We start from the raw sequence: 27,823 nt of genomic DNA, 5'->3' as shown, positions 1-27,823 counted from the left end.
CTTCCAGCTTGGTGTTAAAGCTGTTGGAATGCAGTTGAAATTTTTACAGTGTATTTCATGTAAATACCATGCTGCTTCTTGAGTCAAGAAATCAGGTGCCAGGAGCAGGCTGACTGATGTTCCCACGCACTCGAGGACTTGGCTCCGCTACATGACTGTTAAGAAGAAGGCCGGATAGAAAGAGAACTGTGTTGTGTCCTGAGCCTCCCACCCTGTAACGTCCTGACTCTGGGCACTGAGGTGGCCTTCACCATCCAGTGTTTCATCAAGTGACCACAAATGGGTTTCCAGGCACCCTGGTACTCTGCCCCCTAGTGTCACTTCAAGGGCACCTTCAGGGCCACAAGCCCCAGTCATCTCTTGAAGACTCAGAAGTCCCTGAGACTCAGAATCTATTTGGCAGTTTATTTGAAGTCTGCTCTGCTCCTTAACCAAGGGCTGATGGGAAGTGGGTCTGTGCCCAGCAGACACTAGGCCCCAAGTAGCCTTTTGCTTATGGATTTCAGCTGGGCAAAGTCTCCTGATGACATGAATTCCAAAGCGTTTGTTTTTGAGGTAGACTAGAAGGAAGAAAAGATGTTTAGGGAATGTCTGGTAACTGCATTTTAGTTAACAAATGCTGATACTTCTCACAAATTGAGTTAATGATGGGCTTTTATTTTGGAGCCTGCAGTCCCTCAGTTATGCTGTGCTCTGCCCAGGCATCTCCCTAAATGCTTCTGGGGTGTGGTTGAATCTAAGAAGCCCAGTTCTTGTTGACCCTCATTTCTGAGTATCAGCAAAGTGTTTGAGCACATTTACTTCCGGCAGGGCTGGCTTCGTGGGCGTGTGGCTTAGAAGGGCCCCCATGCTTGGCTTAATGCTCTGTGGTTACCATCTTGAAACTCTTAATTTTGGGCGCTTTGCGAACGTTTTCATCGCTGAATCTGTAACATGTATCAGTGCAGGGTCCCTGACTATCTTGATCATCCTTTTATCACCAGAATTGAGTCTGGAGCCCGGTAAGTAAGGAACTATGTACCAAGTACTGTGCAAAGTGTTTCACTTGCATCACCCAATTTAATCCTCCCAACAGTCCTGTTAACCAGATACTGCTGACTTAGGCGCAAGACATACTGACTTAGAAAAGAGGGAGCTTAAGGCTTTGTGAGGTGGAGTAATGGCCGGGATCACGTAACCAGTGGAGTGTCAGGGCAAGGCTATGAGCCTAGCTTGGTGGATTCCAAGCCCATGCATGTAAGCATGGTTCAGTACTGCCAACCTAGCAATAATTAATAGTTGTTGAGAGGATGAGTGAGTGGGGCCATGTTTCGGGCACAGGGCTGGAAATTGAGAGGTAGCTTGATTGCTGCTGTCACCTGGGAGAAGCCCTCCTGGGAACTCAGACAGCCCCGCTTCAGTTGGGGAAGTACATGTGTTTGTACCTTAAGGTGAGAGAGTTTGCCCACTGATTCTGCTTTCGCTTGTTTACCCACTGTCTCCTTCACCCCGTGCATAAGCATTGGCATTCTGCTCTTTGACTCACAGCCAAAAGCACATGATTTTAAGAGTAACTAAATAGGAACTAAAAGTTGGATTTGCAGGACCATCTCATTTATCAGGTTCCTTTGTACCTAGCGTTGCTGGGAATTGTTCTGACTTCTGGATTGCCTCTCTCAGGGTTGAGGACTTAGATCCTAGCAACTGGGGCCATGTCTCCCCCAGAAGGATTCCTGGGGATTCTTTTTTCAACAAGATAGCTGCTTCTCTGGCCTCTCTGGAGGAAGCAGATGACAGCCTGGAGCCATCCCAGGACCACTGATTGAGGCGCAGAACGCCTACACCTGTTCCTAATCAATCTGCACATGGAGTCAGGAGCTAAAGCAAAATACAGTTCTTTCAAAGTTTTATTTTTAATAAATGCAAGTATTTAGAAAAAGTACAGAAAATAAGAAAACACATTTCTGTGTACCTACCTCCCTGATTGAAGTTGTTAGCATTTTGCCATTTTAACTTCAAAACTCTGGTGTTCTTTAAAAAAAAAAAAAGAAAGAAACTTTAAGGCGAAAGCCTTCTGCTCTCCCCTGCTTTCTTCCTCTGTCCTTCTCAGTGGTGACAACTATCCCAAAGCTAGTGGGTATCATTCTCATTGTGTGTTTCTGCATTTTTATTATATTTGCATGTATGCATAGACAATATATAGTATTGTTCTGTGTGTGTTAATTTTAAAGGAGTTGTAGCAGACCATCCTTATCTTCTTGAAACCTGTTTAATTTCTCTAAAGTTTTTAAGGTTAACAAATGTTATTGTATGTGTCTGTAGATATTTGTTTTATAGTTCTAGTTTGGATATTACCATTTCTGGTTTTATATGTAGAGATCTTATTTGGATTTTGTGAGACGCTCAAAGAAAAGAATAGGTGTTGGTTTTGAGGCATGATTTTGCGTGTGTGTGTTTACTTGTTTTTAGTACCACACGATGAATCATATAAATTGTTTAATAAAATTTTATGTGAATATCTGTCTTTTATGATTCAGTTTGTTTTACAGTTTAGAGCAGTCATTTTGTAATCATATTAACACATGTACATATATATTCTTGCCTGTGTAAGAAATGAGATTATTTTGGTAATATATTTATTATTAAAGTAAAAGCTTAGTGAGGAAATTTGGAAAACACAGCCAAGCACAATGGAAAAAATGTATATCTGTAATCGAAGCAACCCACAGAGATCCGATTAATATTTTTTCAATCCTGAATTATAATGAAGATATAGTTTTATAACTTGCTTTTTACACTTATGTTTCAGTTTCTCTTCTGCAACATTAATTTTCTGCATTATACCCGTAAACCATAATTCTCTTAACTACATCACCTTTTAATTGAATATTTTATGTTTGTTTAAATTTTTGTTTTATTTTGTTAATGTTTTGTTATAAATAATGCTGCAGTGGACATTCAATATAAACTCTTGGATTTTTTGTGATAGTGTATTGTTCTGTGGTTTCAAAAAGAGGTTTCAATGCCAAGGAAGTTTGGAAACTGGGTCAAACAAAGTTCAAGTTTCTTTATTGTACAGCCTTTACTATGCAAATGTACATGGTGCATCTCAAAAAGGGAGATTATTACATGCAGTGTTTCTAATCCTGTGGAGTATTTTTATGATCATGTTCTAGTAGATTTTATGCAGGGTCAAAAGGTACCTGCATCTTAAAGCTTTGACTTATGGATTAAATAAGTTAATAAACCGTGCCTGGATATAATCAGCTGCTGTTTGTTAAGTCAAAGTTATGTAATAGTAAAGATGGTGATAATGATGATAATTAATATTGATTGAGAATTTACTCTGTCCTAGATTCGGCAGGAAGTACTTAATATACATTCACCATTTGTTTGGTCTTTTCAGCGACCCTCTGAGAGGTGTAGGAACTTGTATTCTTGTTTTATGGTTGATGAAACTGAGGGTCAGGAGAAATTGAGTAATCCCAGCTGCCTCAATTGTTATGAGGGTTGGTAACACATCCGTAATCTTAATATGTATGTGTTTTATTTTGTGATAGAGAAGAAAAAGTTTGAAGTCCTGTATTTGATTCCTAGATATTCCACCTATTACCTGAGTAATACGAGTTGTTTTCCAAATGTCGGTCCATAGCAAAAAGGAAAAGTCAGAGTGTTACAAAGTCATTGTACATTTATTTTATAGTCTTAAAAATATGAGATTATATCTTTCCAACTTTGTGTAGATATTAGAATATGCTGTCTATTCTGATGATAGTGAACGATAGTATCTCTCTCTCTCTTGCTCTCAAAATGTTATTACCTGTTAGAATAAAAAGATGACAATCCTTATCCATCCCCAGGTTTGTATGTATGTATATATTTAGAATGTACTTATTTCTAAAACCCCAAATACTGGGAACCTGGTCTAAGACAAATTAATCCAAACTACAATTTCCTCATTTGAAAAATTCAGATAGCATCAGAGCCTCTGTGATGACTATTGATTATTAAGTGTGTTTAAAAAATAATCGCGTTATAATTTCTGTACCGATTGGTGTAGGAGTCCATATGACTCAATATAATGGCATTAACAGAAGGGGGGCAAGTATAGATAAAACGAGTCTGTCTCTTTCTCCTTGTGTATGTCTTGGATTCTGCCCTCCCTCAGCCCCCCTGCCCTTCAGTGACACCGTGGGGATTTTTATACTCTCCAGAAATGGCAGTGTACAATTTTTGTGAAATAATGTAATTAAACATTACGTCAGAGCACATACTTTCTTGTACATTTTAAGAGCTGGGCACAAAAGATTTGTCCTTGACCTTGGATAAAACATGTTTTTTTGTCTGTTCTGCAAATTACTCATATTAGGACTTCTAGTCCCAAAAAGAATGTTAAAGTTAATTTTTACTATCACTTAATTTTTATTTCCTCTTTTCTTCTCTGATTCAGGTATTTTTAAAGATAGTAATTATGACTAGTAAATGAGAATCTTATTTGCAAAAAAACTTTAACATAGGGCTGTAAGGGTTGAATGAGAATGTTTATACTGTACTTCATGAAAATAAGGTATTACATAAAGCTAATGTGCACTTATTCTTTTCTAATCAAATTTTTTTTTTTTTTTTTTGCGGTACGTGGGCCTCTCACTGCTGTGGCCTCTCCTGTTGCGGAGCACAGGCTCCGGACGCGCAGGCTCAGCGGCCATGGCTCACGGGCCCAGCCGCTCCGCGGCATGTGGGATCCTCCCGGACTGGGGCACGAACCCGTGTCCCCTGCATCGGCAGGCGGACTCTCAACCACTGCGCCACCAGGGAAGCCCTAATCAAATTTTTTATTCACCAAATTGTTGTCTTCTTTTTAATTGAAGTGTAATTTGCATACAGTAATGTGTACAGCCTTAAAGGTACAGCTAGATGAATTTATATGTACCTGTGTCTTGTAACCACCCCAGGTGGAGATGTAAAACCTTTCTAATACCCCAGAAGGCTCTCTGTGTTCCTTCCCAGGCAATATTGACATAGATTGGTTTTGCCTGATTTTGAACTTAATATAAATGGAATCACAGCTTTGTATTCTTTTGTGTGTGATTTCTTTCAGCATGCCTGTGTAATCCATCCATGTTGAGTGAATCAGTAGTTTGTTCCTTTTAGCTGCAATGCAATATTGTATGAATATACTATTACTAATCTATCCATTCTGTTGTTGATGGGCGTTTAGGTTGTTTCCAGTTTGGGGATATTTGGAATAAAGCTGCTACAGACATTCTTGTGCATGGTTTTGGTGGAAATAAGCACTCATTTCTGTTGGGTCAAGTAGAATTTCAGGTTCACAGGGCATACATATGTTTAGATTCACTAAATACCACCAAACTTTTCCCAAAGTGGTTGTACCAATTAGACTTGTACCAGTAGTGTAAGAGTTCCAGTTATTCCGTATCCTCACCAAGTCTTTACATTGTCACTCCTTTACTTATTCTGATGAGTGTGTACGCTAAAGGAATGTAAAGTTGCCCAGAGCTACATCCGTGTGTTCAGGCATGAGAACAATATAGTACAAGAGGATTATAAGGCAGATTTTTTTAATTTGGAGAAATTACTTGGCCATAGTCTGAAATTCCTACATTATTGAGTTGTGTGATTCATTTGAAAATCCTGAAACGCTGAAGAGGTACTATGGAGGTTGGTTGACCTGGTTGTATTCCTGGCTTTGAAACAACTAAGTGTGAGGTTTGGGCAAACCAGTCAATGTTATTGTCTTAAATTTCTTCATCTATAAAAAGGTGGGATTAATTAGATAATCCTAAATGTTTCTTTTATTGCAAAATTTTTCTCAGTTATCTTGTATCCCTTTTGGAATAACTTTCTTCTGTTTTCCATTCTTTCTAATTCTTTAAGTGATCATAAATTTGCCTTTACAGAATTATCATTCATTCACTCAAACAGCTCTAATTTTTTTTATAAGCCTTCTAGGTTCTGGTGCTGTCCTGGGCACTAGGGATATACAAGTGAATAAGACATTGGCCTGCCCTCAAGGAACTTATACTCTTGTAGAGATGAAAAGTAAGCAGTTATGTTTTGGAGTGGCATATTCTATTCAGAGGGAAATAAAGGTTACTAATGTGGTATATGAAAGGGAAACTTAGACTTGAGGGCCAAGGAGAGCTTTTCAGAGGAGCCATTTTTAATGTGCAACATTGTAGTTGAGTAGAGTTGGCCAAGTGACAGGCAGGGTCAGAGCCAGGGTGAAGGAACAGCTTGTGCAGAGACTTGGGGGTGAGTAACTCCGTCGCTTCAAGGAACTCCAAGGGCTCAGTGTGGCTGGAGCAGAGTCAGGCTCAGTGTCTACACTTGAGCTGCAGAGTCCCTCTACAGTCACATCATGGGAACCTTTAACGTTTGCCTAGAGTGACATGGTCAGATCTGGCTGCACTGTGGAGAAGGATTGGAAAGGGCAGCCAGACTGGAGGAAGAAGACCAGTTAAGAAGATGCTGTCCTGATTCAGGAATGAAATGATGGTATTCACATCCAGGTAGGGGCAGGAAGGATGCAGAAAAGTAGGTGGATTTAAGCAACGTTTTGCGAATTGCCAGGATTTTGTCATTGGATGTAGAAGATGAGACCAAAGGGGATTTTAGGGATAATTTTCAGGTTTCTGGTTTGAGCATCATTCTGGTTATCCGTTCCTGAATAACAGAGTACCTTAAAACAGCGGCTTAATAACGGTCATGTATTTTACTCATGAATCTGGAAGTAAATTGAGTTCAGCTAGGCTGTTCTTGTTTTTCCCTTTTAAAAAAAATTTTATTGAAATATAGTTGATTTGCAGTATCATGTTAGTTTCAGGTATACAGCAAAGTGATTCAGTTATATATATAAATCTATTCTTTTTTTAGATTATTTTCCATTATAGGTTATTTACAAGATAACAGCTCACCCTTTTGAATTGTACAATTCAGTGGTTTTTAATATATTCATGAAGTTGTACAACCATCAACCGCATCTAATTCCAGAACGTTTTTATCACCCCAGAAAGAATTCCTATACCCTCTAGCAGTCACTCCCTAGGTCCTGGCGATCACTAATCTACTTTGTGTCTCTCTATGGATTTGCCTATCCTGACATTTATTTACATTTCATATAAAGAGAATCATATAATATGTAGCTTTTTGCATCTGACTTCTTTCATTTAGCATAAATGTTTTAAGATTCATCTATGTTTTAATATATATCAGTACTTCATTTTCTTCTATTGCCTAATAATATTCTGTTGTATGGGTGTACCACGTTTTACTGGTCCATTTATCAACTTATGGACATTGGGTTGTTTCCACTATTGGGCTATTATGTTGCTATGAATGCTCATGTGCAAGTTTTTGTGGGGACATATCTTTTCAGTTCTCTTGGGTTATACCTAGAGTGGAATTGCTGGGTCATATGGTAACTCTAGGCTTAACTTTTTAAGGAACTGCCAACCTGTTTTCCAAAGTGTCTACATCATTTTACATTCTCACCGCCAGTATATGGGGATCCAGTTTCTCTACATCTTTGCCAAATCTTGCTATTGTTTGTCTCTTTGAGTATAAGCTAGATTGTTCTTGCTCAGGATGCCTTATTACGTTACCGTCAGATGGCAGCTGGGGGCATCTCGAGGCTTCTTCATACACTGGTCTGGCATCTGGGCTGGGAACATGCAAATTTGGGGGCTGGAAAAGTGTGAACTCCTGCGGCATCTCTCTTCGCGCAGTCTTTCTGCATGAGGACTCAGGGGAGCGGCGTTGCTTACATCCAGCTGGAAGGCTCAAAGAGTGCATGTACCAAGAGAAACTGATGGAAGCTGCTGGTCTTTCTAACCTGGCCTCAGCAGTCATGCAGCATCACTTGTACTGCACTTGTTTATCAAGGCAGTCACAAAGGCATGCTTCGGGCCAAGGGCAGGAGACAGACACCACCTCTTGGTGGGAGGAAGCCAGAGGATTTACGGGCATGTTTTAGGACCACGACAGGCATCAGGGAGGCTAAATGGGTCATGTACTGTGATAGGTGACACTTGAAGGAATAGCACATGGAGAGGGAAGATGAGGACTTTGAGTCTGGAGTTTGCACTGCTTGTGGGAAGTCCAAGTTGAGATTTCGTGTAAGTAGATGGGAGCTGAGAGGTGAGCCTTGGATGACTAGTTAAAAACAATATTGTTACTCGCCATATATATATATACACTGTATTATTAAATCATCAGGTGGGAGGCATAGTGCTACATATTTTTCATGCATGATTTATTACTATTGGGGTGGCCAAAAAGTTTGTTCGGGTTTTTCCATATGACGGAACAGAAAAACCCGAACGAACTTTTTGGCCAACTCAATATCCTTTTAGAGATTAGAAAACTGAGGCTTAGAGAAATTGTGTCATGCCTGTGATGTGATGGAGCCAGAATCTGAACCCAGGTCTGGATAACGTCTGACCACCCTAAACCACTTAGATGGAAACTGAAGCCAAGGTCACGTCCACGTCTGAGCTCGCCCAGGGAGGGTTGTGCTGAGTGGGGAGGGGAGAACCCGAGGAAGCCCAGTGCCTCGGCCAGGGCCGGCACATAGTAGGCACGCAGTTCTTGTGGGATCAGCCACAGGAAAGGAATCTCAAGAGGGAAAGAGAGCTGCAAGGTTGGGAGAAAACCTGGAGAGTGTCCTGCTGCGTGGGCCGAGAAGGGAGACTTTCCAGGAGGAGGAAGTGGCCAATTGTGTTAACTGTGGCCCAGAGATCCTGGAAGATAATGGCTGCACGGTGCTCGCTGGATTCGCGTCAGTGGTGACCTTGACCAGAGGCTCTCAGAGGCCTGGTGCGAAGTGAGGAAATGATGCCGCTGCAGTTGAGACTGTCTAAAAATTTCACCACGAGCGAGAAGAAGGCCAGGGCTGGAACTGGAGGGGGGAGGGGACATTGAGTGGCGGCTTTCCTTTCTAAAGGGGACCGAACTTGAGATGATTAAATGCCGATGAAGTGGAGCGTGAGGTCATCTTGCTGAGCGTGACTGAAATATGGTGGCGGAGGGGTTTGAGCTGAAGTAGCTACAGTGAAGAATGAGGGCCATGATGACCAGGGACACAGACTTTGTAGCTGTTTGGGTGTTGGTTTCAAGAAGGTGGGCAGTTAGATGGATAAAGGTTGGGATTTTTCCAAGGTGAGTCAGTGGGTGGTTAATGGGGTAGAGGAATTTAGGACACTGGCAAGAGGATGGCCGAAGTGATAGACCGTCTTGAGCTCTGAGTTAGTGGAAAGGAAGGAAGGGCGAGGAGTAAGTAGAGGATGCGAGGATGGGTGGTCCTGAGGCGGATGAACGGTGGGAGTATTGGAGTTATTTGGAGTAACTGTTCAGAAAACTGGAGGGAGAGAAAGTTCATTGTAGGGGACAATAGGGTGTATGAATTTAAGATTGCAGAGTGGCTCTCGGAGGGGAGTCTCCAGTGCGTGGCGGTGCGTGGCCGCGGGAAGGATGGGGAGCTTAAGACGTGGAAGAGGAAATACAGCGCAGGTGCTGGATATAGCATCCTTGTGGCTGGCGAAGTCAGCAGGACCAGGGCAGGACTTGGGCTGGAGCAAAAGGCTGAGGCAGATTCAGAAATCCTCAGTGAGAGAGGGAAGGTCGGCCAATGTCCTTGACAAGGAGAGGCACACAGAGCTAGATGTTAGAGCTCATTGCCCGGAATCTTGAAAGGAGTGGGGGAGGAGGAGTGCCCTGGAGATCCTCGAAGGTGACCTTGAGGGACTGAGCACGGTGGGGGGGGCATTTAACGAAGTTCTGTGGGTGTAGAGGAGTTTGTTTCACGGTTGAGTGCCGCAGGCTTTGGGCTGAACTGCCTGCCTGGCTCTACCACTCTAGCTTTGGCAAAGTTACTTAACTTCTCAACGCCTCACCTTCCTCCTCTGTAAAGTGGGGTGAGTAGGAGTAACTAACTACCTCTTGGGTTTGTTGTGAGGATTAACTAAAATAATACATGTATTTCAGAACAGTGCCTGGCACCTCTTTCTCTGCCACCCCCTCTTACTGTCATCATAGCAACGACAACGAAAACCCCTTCACAGCGTTTATATTGGCAGGCACTTTCTAAGGACCCCATGAGGTAGGTATCATTTCTGTTTTTCAGATGTTAAAACTGAGACATGGAAAGATTAAGCAACTTGTTGAAGGACATACAGCTAGGAAGTGGCAGAGTCAGGCTTTGAACCCAGGAAGTCTTGCTTCAAAGCCCTCCCTCCTAACCAATATGCATAATTAATGCGTACTAACTACACCACATCCCGACCTGTACCACCACGACCCCAGGGCAGAGGGCTCTGTGGAGAGACTGGGGAGGGAATGGACTTGCGCGAGGCTGGCTTGCTGGAGAGGAGACACAGAGCAGCGTGGGGTAAGGGTAACCGTGATCTGGAAGATGGTGCAGTCAGGCGGATGTTTTCCCAGAATAATTTGATCTAGCAGCTCCCTGGTCAAGGAGATGGGAGAAGGGAGGCCCAAGTTGGTTGTGTTGCAAGGAGGGAGTCCTAGTTCAGATAAGTAAACCCACAGCTCAAGTACCTGATTCTTCAGACCCTCAGCCTACTTTTCCACTAAGAGTGGTTGTACTTGCAAAGGAGTCCTGGTCCCCAGTGAGTGAGGGGACGGGGCTCTCTCCAGGGACGCACTGTGGACATCTGTCTCTCTCACACGGGCTGCATCTCCTTGGAGGGTGCCTGGAGTTTGGGTCCCTCAAAGCCCCTGGCACCAGTCTCCCAGGGCAGAGAACTGGTGGTTCGAGCTGCCGAGTCCAGAAGCTGACGAGGACGGCCCAGACCTTTCCACTGGACCGAAAGCTAGTAACGGGCAGCTTGTGGGGACCAGGAGTTGGTTCTGTGAAGGCCGCCTGCTTAGGGCTGTTTTGTCAGGGCAGCCTGTGAGCTAACCTGCATGTGACATGTCCGGAACAATCGCATAGTAATCCGGATGCGCTGTTAATAAAGCTGCAGAGACGTGTGTGAGCCTGGCTTCCGTCTAGTTAAAGTGACCACAAAGCGTCGTGTTGTAGAAGTAAGTTTTGGTTGGAGAGTTCACCTTCTCCCTCCTACTCTAATTTAAGCCTTCTCTCTTGCAAGTCTTCCACTGCCAGAACTGAATTGAGGCTCCTTCCAGGGCTGCTCCTGGGGCTGCCGTAGACAGTTAAGCTCACGGGACACCACACGGAGGTGCCTGGCCAAGGGGGCAAGCACACCTGCAGTCTAGCCCCTGCCCAGCTTGCCAAGGTCCCCATTGTGCACTGGCACAGAGGTGCTAATGGGCCAGCTACAGCCCTGCCTCAGGCCTTGGTTCCTAGCTCTGTTACCGGACAAAGCACAGTGTTTCACAGTGCAGGGCTGGGTTGTGGGCCTCTTTGTGTCCCCAGAGCCTGACATAGGTACACAAGATAGCTGCTAAGTCAGTGGTTGGGCTGAGAGGCTGCACAGAGTAATGTTTAAGGGCACTGACCTTGGAGTCGGACTCCCTGCACTTGCATTCTAGCTCTGTCAGTTACCTGCTGTGCAGCCTCTGTGCCTGTTTCCTCATATGCGAAATGGGCATAATAGTACCTACCATGCAGAGTTGAGTTAAAATATATAAAGCATTCAGTAGAGAGACTAGTACCATGAGCAAGATAAAAGTGTTTGCCATTATTGAATTGGAACTCTCTTTATAAAACAAGGATTTGTGGTACTGTTGTCACCAAAATGTTCTCACTCTGATTCTTCATTTTTCCAATACCAGCTTTTCAAAAATCTTTCTGCCTCCACCTAGTAAACATAGCACGGAGTAACTAGGTTAACGATATTGCAGCTGCTTGTTGATGGGTTAAGTGGCAGCTCTTTCTGATTTATAGGGGTGAAAGGTCCTGGCATGGCAGAGGGTGGCCCGCATCCCTTCAGGCCAATTCTGCCTACAGCTGTTACGTAAGTTTGACCAAATGAGCCAACTTACTTTAAACTAAGTGGGCAAGTTTTCTGAGGTCCTACTGTAGAATTACACTCGTTTGGAACTTTCAACTTCTCTTTTGTTGGAATCAGTTTGAGAGTCAAGTTTCTGCTTGTGAGAACTTTTTTCCTAGCATGTGATTGGCCAGCTCTCTTATCCCTCTTCCCTTACGAATGTTTCCTGAGAGGCGGCACGTTGTAGACCAGTGGTCCTTAACCTTTTTGGCACCAGGGACTGGTTTCATGGAAGACAGTTTTTCCACGGATGGGTCAGGCGGGGCAGGAGCTGCCCTCCCGCCGGCCGAGCGCCTCAACCATTGGCCCAACTGCATCCTGCTGGCCATGTTCCTCGTCTACTACGTGCAACGGGCCTTGATTTCCCCCTTTTCAGATCCGAGTTGGAAAGCCTGCACCATTGTATGCCTTTATATTGGCATTCGTGTTCTGCACCTATAACTGGCTCCTTGCAGAGTAGATACCTGAGCCAGTATGCAGTGCATGCTGACGACTGGCTCACTGACCCCTGATTTCTAACAGGTTTTGTCGTGTGGTTGACAGGCATGCTGATAAACATCCATTCAGATCATGGCCTAAGGAATTTTAGGAAACCAGGGGAGACTGGATGGAAGGGCTTGTTTTTTGTGGTTTTTTTTGCGGTACGTGGGCCTCTCACTGTTGTGGCCTCTCCCATTGCAGAGCACAGGCTCCGGACGCGCAGGCTCAGCGGCCATGGCTCACGAGCCCAGCCGCTCCGCGGCATGCGGGATCTTCCCAGACCGGGGCACGAACCTGCGTCCCCTGCATCGGCAGGCGGACTTTCTACCACTGCGCCACCAGGGAAGCCCGAGGGGCTTGTTTTAGTATATCACTGCAGCCAGCTACTTCAGGCGGTAATGCGAGTGATGGAGAGCGTCAGATGAGGCTTTGCTTACTCGCCCGCGGCTCACCTTCTGCTGTGCGGTCCGCTTCCTAACAGTGGCCGCAGGGTTGGAGACCCCTGTTGTAGACGACAGAGCAGTGAGCTGATTTATTGGATAATGTCGTCATTTTGAATGTTCCCTGAATGTGCCTGGTTCTGTTTTTCAAGTCATTGTGTTAGAGGTAGAAAACCTCTTGTGGTGATTGAAATTCTTTTCCTCTCTGTTTTATTTCACATAGAAATATTGTACATCTATGTTGTTCACCAGTACTATTTCTCTTAATGTAACATGATTTTCCCCATGATTCGTTGGGTTTTCGAGATGCATGTTTTAAAGTCTGGGTCATTGAGATAGGATTATTTGATCATTCCTGGACTTCTTTGGGTTTCCTAACTTTTTCAGGGCCCCTGTGAGCTGACCTTGGGCTGTGGGCAGGATTACAGTACTTCATGAGCCTGAAGAGGAGCTGTTCTCTATCATTTCTGTGGATTCAGGCTGCAGTTTTTTTGCAGCCTGAGTGTGTGGGAAATAGATACCTGTGCTACTGATGTTTTACTTTTCTCCCAAATATGACTTTATTTGGGGGGAATGCCTAACTTTATTGGTCATCTTTGAAAATACCCATAGGTGGATATTTTCCATTTCTTGACTTCTAAGTACTCACTTCTTACTGCACTTTATTGTAAATAATTATGTGTTTAAGATCCACTTTGAACAGTTTCATAAAGCAGACTTTCAAAATTTCAAAAATTTTCTCTTTTGATTCCCGTGTCAAGAAGTGAGATCTTCAGCTCCTGATTTTAAAGCTCTTCAAATTGGATTCTTTGTTACCTAGGAGAGCCATAAGTATAATGAAACAAGTTGCTAAAAAAGTTGAAATTATAAAGAGCTGTGTAAGAAGTGATGCATATTTTAATTCTTTGTACAAAAGTTGTCTTGAATAAACCAACGTAAAAATGCATAATTGTGAAGAAATGCTGGGGATGAGAATCAAGAAGATTTAAGAAGCTCATTGATGGTTTGAATCTCTCATCTGTTTTAAAGCAATTCTCTTTTTCCCAAATCCAGAGTGCTTAAGAGTTCATCTCTGAGGCAAAGGTCATTTATCCCAATTGCTTTATATTATTGCAGTGAGTGATTTTAAAACAACAGCAGTAACAGAAAATGAATATTCTTTTAAGAGTGGGTATGGTTGCAGATATAAACAGCAAACTAGTGGTTACCAGTGGGGAGAGGGAAGGAGGGGAGGGGCAAGATAGTAGGGGATTAAGAGGTACAAACTATTATGTATAAAATGAGCTACAAGCATATATTATACAACATGGGAAATATAGTCAATATTTTATAATAATTACAAGTGGAGTATAACCTTTAAAAATCATGAATCACTATACTGTACACATGTAACTTATGTAATATTGTACATCAACTATACTTCAATTAAAAAAGTCTCATGTTAAATCAAAATAAAGAACTTTCAATTTAAAAAAATTGGGTGGGTAGCATTTTCCTGGGTATTCAAAATTAGCAAGGACTTTTGTTTACTAAACAACATTTCAATCAGTGTTGATCTGCTTGAAATGAAACATAGTAACTTTAGGTTCTCTATTTTAATTCAGTTGTACATCCCTGTGTTCAAATACCTAGTTACAGCAAGAAGAGGATCTGCTAGGTTTTAAAATAATTTTTTGAAGCGTATATGTCAGAATAGTTTTGGGAAAAGAAAAGCCCTACTGTCCTTCCCTTCCCCCGTATCTTCTTTCCTCTTCCTATCTAACTTTCCTCACTCCACAAATACTTATTTTTTTAACAGTAATTTTATTAATCTCTTTAATTATTATAATTAACACGATAACAAATTGCCATAATTTGCTAAGTTACAGTATTTAGCAAACGGAAGACAGGCAGGCAAGATAGAACAAGATCTCTTCCTATGTCAGTCATCCATCCAGTGCATGCGAGTGAAGTAGCAACACGTGCATCAAATGCTGACTTACCCCAAACTTTTGGTCACTCAGATAAAAAAGCACCAACAGAAGTAAAATTCACAGTGAGCCTCTCTGGCTCTCAGACAAGCAACTTTCTGGCCAGGTACACCTTCTAGAACCCAGGGGTCCAAATAAATCAAGACTTGCTTAAATTTTTGAGATTTCCAGAGGAGATCCTAAATATTTGTTTTATGGTTTCAAGTAATTAGTCAGTCAGAAAAAGGGCCAAAGATTATTTGATCATAAAAATTTCCCTGCGAAAGCATTCCATTTTTAGTTAAAATGAAGCACAACCACCATCAGAAAATGTTTCTAAAACGCTAAGAGACTCTAAAAACCACTAACACGGAGAATACAGTTTCTACATGAAAACTCGTGGCAGGGAGCCCCTGGTTGGGAAGGTGAGCCAGGAGAAGGGTGGGAGGGAGCTGATGGGGTGCCCCGGGGGCCTGGGGTGCAGGGGCAGGAGGGCCTACTCCTTGCCCAAAGGTGGCATTTGGACAACATACAGGACACAGCATCAGGTGTGTCCTGAAGGCCCCTGCCACCTAGCATCCTTAGCAATCGTAAGTGCACATGGACTCTCTCCACTTCCTCTTTCAGTTTCCACCTCTATAAATGTGGCAGCAACAGAGGCAGTGCCTTCCCAGGAGAGGCGGGGTCTTTACCATATGTTCGTTAGATTTTCACAGAGGGGTCAAGAGATTCAACAGCTTTCTAGTGGGGAGATTGCTTTTACATATCTGGCAATAAGTAGTACATTTTATTACTGCCATTTATCTCCATGGAGTTTTTGAGTGCATCTAAAATAAGAAATTCTGCTTCAAGTTATAGTTTTGCAGTACTGAGAGGTACTTAAAAAGTGCCTTACAAAAAAATTCTAATTCTACCTAGAAGGAGGTAGAAAAACCATCCCAGGCCAGAGACTCCTGATGGCTCATGGCGAGTGGCCCAAGACGGGCGCGGTGCCCTGCAGCACCTTTGTGCTCCTAGCCCAGGGCCTCCAATAAGTCCCCTTTGTGGGGGGACACAGCAGACTGCTCGTTAAGAATGCCCCCAGTGCCCTGTCCTGCCAGTGAAGTCACCTGGTGGACCAGGCTGCAGCAGGTACCAGAGGCCCTTTGCACCAGCCTCTGATGGGCGCCCCCTTTCTCTGTGCACGACTTCTCTGCCTGCCCAGCACCCAACAGTGAGAGGCTGTGGGTACACTGTGGGTACCAAGGCCTCTCCGACCTAGTAGGATGAAAGGGACACAAAGACAGAACAGGCCTCCATGGGGAGGACGGGGAGACATCGCCTTTGACCTTAAACCCATTGCTGTAGGGGGTTGTGTAAGTGGTACAGAAACGTTTTGGTCCATAGAGGCAAACCCAAAATCACAGGAGGGTCAGCCGCAATTACAGAGTTCCAGATTCCTGACCTGGTATGCAGCAGCATAGTTCAACCTGCAATTTCAGTTTGATTAGACTGTTATTAGGTAGCATACAAATTTGCTAGGGGAAAAAATCCCTTGAGCAATCTTGAAAAAGATGAAATAGCAGAAAACTTACAGAGACATAAATTTATTTATGTAATCCAAGAGAAACATCATCGAAAGCTTCAAGTTGAAGATAATTCCATTGACAATGAACTTAAAACAAAAACAGAATCATCATTTTTCTGAATTCTGGATAATCTTCAAATATCTCAGGGTACCACTGGCGATGCTGCTGAGCCCTGGTGAACAGGACACAGAAGGTGAACAGAGCGAAAGCCCAGCCTTGAATGGACCAGCTGGCGAGGGTGTAGACGCACCACTGGACGACTTCTCGGAAGTAGCTGGCTGCAGTGATGTACTAAAACAAGCCCTCTCCTTAGTGTTTTATAGCTGGTCTCCCCTGGTTTCCTGAAGTTCCTTAGGCCATGATCTGAATGGATGTTTATCAGCATGCCTGTCAACCACACGACAAAACCTGTTAGAAATCAGGGGTCAGTGAGCCAGTCGTCAGCATGCACTGCATACTGGCTCAGGTATCTGCTCTGCAAGTAGCCAGTTATAGGTGCAGAACACGAATGCCAATATAAAGGCGTACAATGGTGTGGGCTTTCCAACTCGGATCTGAAAAGGGGGAAATCAAGGCCCGTTGCACGTAGTGGACGAGGAACATGGCCAGCAGGATGCAGTTGGGCCAGTGGCTGAGGCGCTCGGCCGGCGAGGTCGGCCCGGCGAGGAGTGGCAGGGCCCGCGAGGGCAGCTCCTGCACCGCCCAGGCGGCCTGCTCGGGCAGCCGGAAGGCGGAGCGCACTAACGCGTAGCGCCCGTAGGGCCAGCCCACCAGCTTCAGCAGCACGTAGCACAGGAAGCCCGGGGCGCTCTCCAGGTAGGCGAGCGCGTTCAGCAGGAACGGCTCAGCCAGCTGCACTGCTGCAGGCGTGCTCCGGGGCCCGGCCGCGACGGGGCACTTATAGGGCCGCTCTGGGAGGTGGGGCGGGAGGCGCGGTTACCTGAGGTCTGCGCCACCCCTAAAGCCCCGTGGCTGAATCAGCCCCGCACTGGCGGCCCCGAAGCAGCCCACGAATACTTGCTGAGCAATGCTTAATTTCGTAGGGACGTGGGCATCGTAGACAATACAGGGATGAATCTTTTGGGTACTGCACTATAGCCTGTAACATTGAAAGTAACACAGTTCTTTGCTTGTGGAAAAACGCTGGATGATGGATTAGAACAGGGTGCACAAACTTTTTCTGTAAAGGGCCAGCTAGTAAATATTTTAGGCTCTGCAGGCCATACGGTCTCTGTCTCAGCTACTCACCTCTGCCGTTGTTGCACAAAAGCAGCCATAGATGGACGTGGCTGTGTTCCACTAAAACTTTATTTGCAAAAAGCAGGCAGTGAGCCAGATTTGGCCCATGGATTGTAGATTGCCAACCGCTGGACTCGTGAAGTAGGATTTACCTCTTTGAAGAAGAGAGGCAGTATTTCGCTATTTTTCACTGACATCAGAGTTTTGGTTTTCGGAAACTTTTTTTTTTTTGCGGTACGCGGGCCTCTCACTGTTGTGGCCTCATTGCGGAGCACAGGCTCCGGACGCGCAGGCTCAGCGGCCATGGCTCACGGGCACAGCCGCTCCACGGCATGTGGGATCCTCCCGGACTGGGGCACGAACCCGTGTCCCCTGCCTCAGCAGGTGGACTCTCAACCACTGCGCCACCAGGGAAGCCCCCAATGAAGCTGTTTGGATAAACACAGAACTGAATTTAGATGGATCGAATTTCATTTCGATCCATTTAGATGAATGAGAACTGAAGGTTCATCTTCTAGTTCATTCAGTTACACATTTTGTTTTTTTGTGTGAGGTTAAGGAAGAACAAGATTCTCATAGAATCATAGTTGCAAGTGTTACAGATATTAAAGGAGCTCAATTCTAAATTACTCTTCAATCAGAAGGCAGAATATAGGTTTTATTCTGAGGCTACCTCCCCACCCTGCCCGCCGAAAGAAGATCACTCTGGCAGCACAAGTAAATGTGTGGGCATTCTCCAGTGTGTTAAAAGTTTCATGTACAGTATATTTGAATATGTATTTTTTTCTCATTTCAGTCTCTAAGATAATAAAGATTCAATTTCGTTTAAAAAAATATTTCTCAAATATCCAGCTGCCTCTTTGGAACCGTATCTGGGGAGCAGAGTTTGAAAACCACAAGTTTAGAATCAGACGTGGGCGGAAATCTAAGTTCTGCTAGTTACTTGCCACAGGCTGGTAACCCTCAGTTTTCCATCTGAAAGATAGGCCTAGAAATACCCACCTTGCTCTAGTTGTGAGAACTGAGTGAGCGTGTAAAACACCCAGCACATAGTCTCCTAATAAACGTCTTCTTTTTTTTTTCTCTCCTGTGACTTAAAACATAATCACAGCCCTTCTTTTAAATTACATTGTGTGTGGCTGCATTCGATTCCAATAGGTATGGTTTCATTTGCTTTTACTAGAAATTTTCACCATCTTAAAGGAACGCTTGACTGACTAGGATCTCTGCCTGCAGAAATGCCAATTACTCCCCCAAAAGGAGTGGGTTTGGGTGGGCCCCTCACCCTGTTGTGGTTGTGATTCCATCTTCTGGCCTGAGAGTGAAGAGGAGTTTGGAGCGATCCACCCTCCCAGGTAGAGGATAAGAATTTAAGAGGCTTATTCACACAATCAGAAACAAGGGCAGTGAGTGTGCAGACTTTCCTTATTCGATTTTTATGCCAACTGCCCCATCTCTGTCTGGTCTCTTTAGAAATTAGCAGTAAAAGCCATGTACCAGAAGGGCCAGTGTGCACACCTTTGGAGAAGCAAGGATGTGAACAGCAGGGAAATGAGGGAGGGCTTGTGCCACTTGGCAGCCAGACTTGTAGGGATAAGGAGAAAATCCACAAGACTCAGGAAAAGTAGTGTCCCTTGAAAAAGAAAAGAGAAATAGGCTGAGTCCTTAGGAACCAAAAGTAGTGAGATCCCAGCAAGCCAAGCTTGGCACGGGTGGCCTTGGGATTTCACAGAAAACCCCCGGTAGTTCCCTGACCATTTCAACTGGGGTCATTTGTCTTCAGCAAGTGAAAGTACTGTGGCTGTTCGTATAAGTTTCAGGTTTACGGGTCTCAGGTGCTGAGTGGCCCAAGGAGATTGGTCCTGAAGCCAGGGTCCAGAGGGCAGCCAGACAGGATGCTGGGGGCCCGGGAGGTTGTGGTAGCGAAGTCGAGTTTCATTTAAAATTACTCTTAAACTAATGAGTGGTTTTAAGCAGGAGGTGATAGGACCTGATCTACGTTTTGAAATCTTGCTCTGGCTGCTGCCACGGAGCCTGGATTATACAGGGCGGGAGGGCAGCCGGGAGGAGGACCTGTTGGTGAAACTCATCCATGTCCCAACACTAGATGTGGGTGGCTTGGTCTGGGCGTCAGCGAGTTAGGATGCCTTCTCCTTGCCAAGCCCCCGAGGCTTGCTTACTTAATCCAGTAAGGTTAGTGGTATTAGTAGTAGTCCTTTCTTTTCATGCCTGAGAACCAGCTGTTGCAGTTCAGGGCGGCTAAGTTTTATATGGTCACACCCTGAACGACTTGAACCCAGGTCAGTCTAAACTCAAAGCTCACACTTCCCTTTCTTCCCTTGCCACGGTCAGAAAAACCAGAGGGCAGGTCCAGATTGTCCAAGTCATAAACCGATAGGAGTTCTTTTGATCCTTTAAACAATTGGAGCACATTCTCCTGTAACCAGTGTTTCTTTCTGGGCGGTACAATAATTTTTATAAGTTAAGAGGGAGCTATTGATCGAGTAAAAGGGCTTGACCATTTAAATATTTTGAGGACTTTAAATATAGGTTTGACGATATAAGCATCATGCTCAAGGTAGAGGCTTAAAAATGTTCAAAGACACAATCCCTAAATGACGGTTTCTAAGGTTTTCTAACCAGAAGGGCAGTGCCGAAAAGTTGTTATTCATTTGATTATATCCAAAAGGAGAGGGAGGGAAAACGAGGATAATTCCATGTTCTAGAGAATTAAAAAATATGATTTTCCTTATGATTCTAAATAATGGTGCTCCTGGGTGTCTAGTGAGCAATGCATTACAAACTGGATGCCTATCATTATAAAACAATATCCATGAAACATTAATAATATTGAATATTAAAATGTGATAATTGAAGAATAAATTTTTACACAAGGCAGACTAAAACCTCTTCGGTTTAAACGTAGATGTAAATTGCCTAGGTGGACAGTAATATGAGGTCTGGCTAAAATGAATGGGTTTCCCTTTTGCCTCTGGTTCCGGGTCTGTGTGGGCAAAGTGCTGGGAGCTAAGCCCTATGCTTTGGGATGTTTCTTCCTTTGGGGAATCTCAGGCTTAGCATCCTGGTTTTCAGTGATTGCGATGAGAAGTCACCTTTCTAATGTGGAGGCTGCAGGAAGAGACACCAGGAGTACAAAATAAGGCCAGAATCAAGGGTGTCCAGAAAAGCTGATGGCAGAGTGCATCTCCTGGGGCCTCCAGTGTCCTCGGCCCCTTAGTGCAGATGCTCAGATGAATTTGTGCGCCTGGAACACAGACACTCGATTAAAAAAATAAGCAAACACCAATTTGGAGCTTACTGTGTTTTCTCTTAATCTTAATCCTTAATCCTCATAGAACCCTCTAAGATAGGTAGTACTGTTATCTTTACTTTACAAATAACAAATTAAGATGCAAAGAGGTTAAGTACCTCACCCAGGGCCCCAGAAATAGTAAGTCGTATGGCTGGGATTTGATTTAAGGAAGTCTGACACCCAACTCTGTGCTCTTAATGGCTGCCTGATCGCTTCTTAATATCTGTGAACTGTTGAATTGAGTGTCTGGTGCTTTGACTTTTCAGGATAGAATCCTGCATTTGCTTATGCCAGGGATTTTCAGAGTTAAGTTGCTGAAAGCTTTTCTGGGATCCCTTTGATTGTCCATAATGTTGTTAGAATTACCACATCTGCTTTCAAAATTAGTAATACCCCCAATCCACTGCCTCCTGAACATTCTATTCATTTATTTTATTTTTCTTCATAGCACTTATTACCATCTACCTTGATTTATTTTTGCTTTTGCCTGCCACCCCTGACTAGAGGGCAGGCTTCTGAGCCTTGTGTACTGCTTAGTCTCCAGCAAGGAGAACGCTGCCTGGCACAAAGGAGATGCTCAGTACAGATATGAAGATTCATGGCAAGTACATTGGTGCCTTCATCTTGGCCATCTAAAATCCTTGAACCTTTCAGGAGGCTTGCTGCTCCATCCCACCCTTACTGCATGGGGCAGTGAAACATCTCAGGGGCATCAGGAGCCTGGAAGTTGTAATACTAAGGCTGAGCTCTTCTCATTGTCACGTGTATGGAAAATTCTTTTGCTTAAAGTTAACGAGAAAGACCTCTTACCACCTTAAAGAAATGACCTCTTTCCACCTTAAAAAATATACTTCATGTCTCCCAGAATCCTCTGTACTCTTAAATATCTATTCCACTCCTTACAAATCAGAATTTGGCAGACCTCTGCTATGCATGAGGGGGCTGGTGCCTGTGTTCAGTTTCTGGTGCCCAGATACCTTCTCCTAGGTACTTAGAGTAGAATACTCTAGCTGGGAAAAGGCTTTTCTGTTTAGAAGGTCACAGGGACTTGTCAAAAGTGTTATTTGTGGTAGGTCAGAGACACCGTATTCAGCATGGGTTTTTATTGGCCTTTAGTAGTCAGAATATTTGTTGAACTCTGAAATACTTGTGAACCTGCTTTACAGTTTGTTTGCCTTCATTTGCCTTCATTTGTTCTTAATGACTAAAAGTATGGGCTTTCAAGTCCAAAAGATTTGGGTTCAGATCCAGGTTCTGTCACATTACTAGCTGGTATCTGTTTCCCCATCTCTAAATTGAGGATAATAATACCACTGTAAATCAGAACACATCACTCTTCCATTTAACTGTTTTAAGGGACTATCCCTCTTGCTGAGATGACATTGTCTCAACCATTGTATCAATTAGGATTGGAATTGTTTGGAAAATAGTGGCTTTGACAAGATAGATTTTTAAAAAAATAAATAAATATTTATTTATTTATGGCTGCATTGGGTCTTTGTTGCTGCATGCATGCTTTCTCTAGTTGTGAGCAGGGGTTACTCTTTGTTGTGGTACACGGGCTTCTCGTTGTGGTGGCTTCTCGTTGTGGAGCATGGGCTCTAAGAGTGCAGGCTTCAGTAGTTGCGGTGCGTGGGCTCAGTAGTTGTGGTGTATGGGCTTAGTTGCTCTGTGGCATGTGGGATCTTCCTGGACCAGGGATCGAACCCGTGTCCCCTGCATTGGCGGGCAGATTCTTAACCACTATGCCACCAGGGAAGTCCCGACAAGATAGATTCTTTTTCCCCCCCTCAGGTAGGTAACTCCAGAAGTCATTAGGTCCCCAAGATGCTTTTGCTTTTGTGTGTGGACTCTAAACTCATGGTTCAAAATTGCTGCCAGAGCTCCTGCCATCACTTCTGCATTCCAGGCAGCAGGACAGAGAAAGGGCAGAAGAGTGTATCTCCTTCATGGGAGACTTTTGGGACTTTCTAATTATATTTAATTGACCAGAGCTTGGTCACATTGCTATACCTAGCTGCAAAGGAACCTGGTGAATATATCATTTTTTCACTCAGAAACAGAATTCTCTGCAACTGCATTCAGCCATTCCTCACATACCTCTATCTCTCTGGGTCCACTTCTCTTGAGATTACTAGCAAGGGTATTCTCTGCTTTGTGTATCTTTTCTGTATAGTTTCCTTTATTCATACTTTCGGCTTCCTCATACATTTAGGTTCCTATGATTTTTCATGGTCATGAAGTTACTTAATGCCTTTGTTTTTTGTGTTCTCTCAGCTTCACCTCCTACTTCTAACTGCTTCATCTTCTCAGTACTTTTCCATTCATATCTTGGAGAGTGCGAATGATTGGTCTAGGCTAGCCTAGCTCTTCCTGCTGGGCCCCTCCGTGGTTGTTGGCCAGCTGGAGGACGGACGGCCTGCTAATTTAAACAGCTGTGGCTATCTTGCTTATGGGTCTTTTTATCTGCAAGTGTGTGGAGGCAGAGCAGGCTTTATAATGTGACCAGCATGCTTGCTCCTTCACAAGTGGAACTTCCTTTGGCAGTGAGTTAGAGATAAATCTTAAAATGATAAACCTTAAAATTAAAAATCTTAACATGAATGAATTTTAGATAGTGTGTAGATAGTCAACAAGTATCAGTAACTAACGTCTGATTGAGAAGTGATTATTTAAAAGTACAGGAGGGTATTTAAGGCATACACCAGTATCCCTCAAATGCTTGCATATCCTGTGATATTTCTTGCTTTTATTCATGTTGTCACTTTCATCTGGAATGATCTTTTCCTCTTCCGTTACTCCCTTTCTCCTAGCTAACTCCCAATCTTTTAAGACTATTTGGGGATCCGCCCCCTACAAAGTCTTTCTGTCACTCCTGTAATGGGTTCCGTGCTCCTACTCAGTTTCTCTAAAACCCTTTGTGCATACCTCTTATTATGCTGGACGTGTTTATCATGCCGTTCTCTGTCACAGGTCTGTTAAATAACTGCTCTCTCCTGAGCTGGAAGACTGTCGATGCCAGGGTTGGTCTTCTTTATCGTTGTATGTCTAATATCTGCTTGCCTAGCAATGCCTGACACATTAGTGATGCTCAGCAAAAATTTTTTTCTTTTTCTTGGATTGAAATTTTTTTTTATCCTCAGTTCATGACAAAAAGTAAAAGGAATAAATTTGCCAAGGTGAATTGAACTAATTATTTTAATCTGGTAAATTAGAAGGGCATTTCTTTCCTGCTTCCAATTCTTCTTTAATCAGAACTTTCAGAAGGAGAACTGTTCTTATCTTCAGTATTGAGCCAAGATTCTGCTCTTGTTTAGAAATTACACATGATTTTTAGTGCCATTTTGCAGAAGATTGGCTAAAATTTTGCTGGCTTGAGATCTATAGATTCCGATATGACTGTTTATGTTTGTGTTTGATTTTTTTGCTAGGTGACTTTTCAAATCTCTGAGATTATTTCTGCTAGATGTTTTTTCAAATATTTGTGTTTGAATTTCACAGAGAGATATGTGCTGAAGATATTTTTTAACAGGTGAGGGCAGTGATTCCTTTTTGGATTACTGGTTGAACCCTTACATACTTCATCCCTGGACAGCTTGAGAAGTATAGATGCTCTTGGGATGATGGTGGTACCGTTACAATTGAAAACATTTTGGAAAATGCCGAAAGACCAGTTTTGCTAGTTTTGCTTTAGACGTAAATGTTTCTTTCCAGGTTGATTATCACTATCCTTTTTCCTAGTCTGAGGAAGCTATAACTTAGATGTTGAGGAGCAAACTCCTCCACGTTTTGTAAATAAAAAATCATTTTATTTTGTAAATACAAGTTTGAGTTTTTTAGAAAAGTTAACTTATTTCCCAGTGGGGAAAGTAACCTTTCGAGTGTGCCAAGGGAGTTGTTAAATAATTCACTGTTAATGTTTTCAGCGGCTACACTAACAGAAGGCGATGCGGGTTCTGAAGTCCGTGGCGTTCCCAACGGTTTGTTTCTGTGTCTGGAGGAGTGACTACAGCATAATGACAGACGTAATCTTTACTCAGAGATGATTCCACCCACTCAGGACTCTGGAGCACCTACGCACCTTGGAACGCACTGAACCGGTCTTCTCTCCACAGTTTCCCAAATCCTGCACCTTTGCCTCCAGCCCACTTGTTTTGGGATGCTGTCAAGAGAAAATGCTAGATCTTAGCTTTACTTGGGAGTAGCTAATCCAGGCATGGGCCTCATTTGAAGGTGACTTACTGCTCTCCCTACCCCCATCTTGTCACCCAAGTTCTAACACACACCCGCGGTACTCAGAAGCGTTGACTTGGCTATATTAACCTTTTATTTTCATCACATGCAAAATTACAGAGGAGAAAATAAGGAAACATGGTTGTCATCTTGCCCTGTATCAGAATGAGGGATTGCACGCCACCTCAAATATTCTAAAAACAGCTCCTTTAGAAAAAGAAAATTAATGTGTTTTTTCATCCCCTGATGGAACGGAAATTTGTTATACCTTGAAATCAAGTTTTTTTCCAGACTGTATAGTATTTTCTGCTGTCTTGTTGAAGATTTTTTTTCTCCTTTATTTTCATGCTTACCTTTTGAAGTTTCTTAGGGAAAACCACAGTAAAATGTAAGTAATCATATTAATTTCAAATTGAGTATTCCTTTTCTCTTTCTCTGGATTAGACTTTTTTTTTCTGTAGCCCTGTCTTAACAGACTGTAACCAATCTGTGACTTGCTCTTGACAGCACTTCTTTTCTGCACTTTCATCAGATGAGGCAGCAAAGAAGGTGCGATTACTCTGAAGGTTATTGCTTTTGAAATAATATCCTTTCGTTCTTCCTCAGGTGAGTCTAGACGGAGATTTATGAATGCTGGTATAGAGGCTACTGGGTCAGAGTTTATCTAGGGTAGAGATCCATTCTTTCCTTGGGGATGATTACTCATCTTTCATTCCAAGCTATGCGTTCTGTCCCATGGGTTGTTTTTTTTTTTTTTTTTTTTTGCGGTACGTGGGCCTCTCACTGCTGTGGCCTCTCCCGTTGCAGAGCACAGGCTCCGGACGCGCAGGCTCAGCGGCCATGGCTCACGGGCCCAGCCGCTCCGCGGCATGTGGGATCTTCCCGGACCGGGGCACGAACCCGTGTCCCCTGCATCGGCAGGCGGACTCTCAATCACTGTGCCACCAGGGAAGCCCCTGTCCTCTGGGTTTTTAAAATGAGTTCTTGCCAATAGAGCATCTATATATGGAAAGAATATGAACTAATCATTTAAAATTTATAACCATTTCCTACAGCATGACCCAAAGAAGTTTCATTATGCTTTTAAATATCTCTTTTTATTCGACTCCCTCTAATGAGAGTAAAGAAGCCCGTTCCCGAGAACATTACTGTTAGAATGAATTTGGAGTTTGAGCAATAGATGTGCTGCTTGGTTTGAGGTCAGATGTTCAGGGATAAGGCAGTATTTGTAAGGATTAGAGGTTAGAGAGAAGGAGGAAATACGGCTAGTGAGAAAAAAATTACACAAAATAAGTTGAGGGTTTTCAAGGGTAATAATTTTGGCAATCCCAGTAACAGTACTTGTACATTTTGGGAGTGTGAAAAGGATTGGAAAGTAGGTTTTTAGTAACTGAAGAATAAATACGTCTCCCCCCTTTAAAAGGTCAAGCTGTTTTTAAGATTAAGCTCTTAAAAAGAGCTCTAATGACAAATGCTGGGTCTCTTTCTTTTAAGGCCCCGGGGAAACCCGCTTGTTAAAACTGACTATTTCTTAGAGTATTGCTCTGTACCAGTTAGGGTTAGTCGGTTGAGAGAGACACACAGTCTTTAAACAAGTTAGAGGTTTATCTCTCTTTCATGTACACAGTTTGGAGGAGGCAGGTATGGCAGCTCCACCGCCCTTTGAGTCTCCAGGTTTGCTCATCCTTGGGCTTCACTTCCCGTGTCCACTGTTCTCGGGGCTTCTCCCAATCTAAGGCCCCTGCTGGGGCTACATGAAATCTCAATTGCAGAAGAAGAAGTAGGAAAGGCAGAAGAGTAAAAGGGTCCTTCTTAGAGTCAGTTCACTTTACGCATCCTTCACTTTATGCATCTCATTACAGAGAACTGAGTCACGCGACAGTCCCCAGCTCCAGGGATGGCGGGGAAATAGACTCTTGTTCCAGGTGACATAAAATAAGATAGTTATCTTTCACTTGGGGAAAATAAGCTTTCCAGATTACTGGGAGAGCTGTTAAATAATTCATTTTGTACAAAAGTAAAAATCAGGGTAATTTCCAGAGGTGGAAGGGAGAATAAACGTTGGGCAAGGTAGTGAGTATTCTGTCATTCAGCTCTGAGGAGGCCAGTGGCATTGCCCTGGGGTGTTTCCAATAGTGTATTTTATGCAGAATAAAGAAACCCAATAGTGCCATGGTGGTATGATACCTTAATAATAGAAATGATCCCCAATATTAAATCGTCAGCCATTCATGTGAACAGTAGCACCTGGAACTTTTTGTAAGTTTAGAGTTTAAGAACTTTACACAACAAATTATCTCATGAGTTTGGTTTTTCCATTGCTGTAATTTTTAATTTTGCATGTCCATGCAATGTAGCCTTGGCTTTCAATATTTTCCTTACCAATTCCTTTAATCATACAGAATTAGTTTCTTATGGCCATCTGAAGAGACTGGATCATTTTGCAGAATCAGTCTGATACGAGTTTTTGGCCTTCTCTTCCGAAGGAACATCTCTTTGGAAGCCTTTTTGGCTACCATGGGAATCGGGGATCTTGTGTCTCTGTTTCCTTGGTGCAGCGGATACAACCATGATTGCCAGATTTGGGCATTATAAACTCCACAGAGAAGCTTTTGCTTGCCAGCAGTAAACC

The 27,823-nt window shown here is 43.4% G+C and overlaps 1 protein-coding gene and 1 pseudogene across 2 annotated transcripts in view; one reads left to right on the top strand and one right to left on the bottom strand.

The window, feature by feature from the left end:
* Positions 1-27,823, top strand: part of ARL15 (ADP ribosylation factor like GTPase 15) — a 415,759-nt gene that overhangs the window by 5,508 nt on the left and 382,428 nt on the right. The window lies entirely within an intron of this gene.
* LOC137220554 (3-oxo-5-alpha-steroid 4-dehydrogenase 1-like) lies at positions 16,494-27,762 on the bottom strand (annotated as a pseudogene).

This window comes from Pseudorca crassidens, chromosome 3 (genome assembly GCF_039906515.1).
Source record: "Pseudorca crassidens isolate mPseCra1 chromosome 3, mPseCra1.hap1, whole genome shotgun sequence".
In the NCBI taxonomy this organism is placed as follows: domain Eukaryota; kingdom Metazoa; phylum Chordata; class Mammalia; order Artiodactyla; family Delphinidae; genus Pseudorca; species Pseudorca crassidens.
Note: the sequence above shows the minus strand (reverse complement) of the source record. Positions and strands in the feature narration are given on the sequence as shown.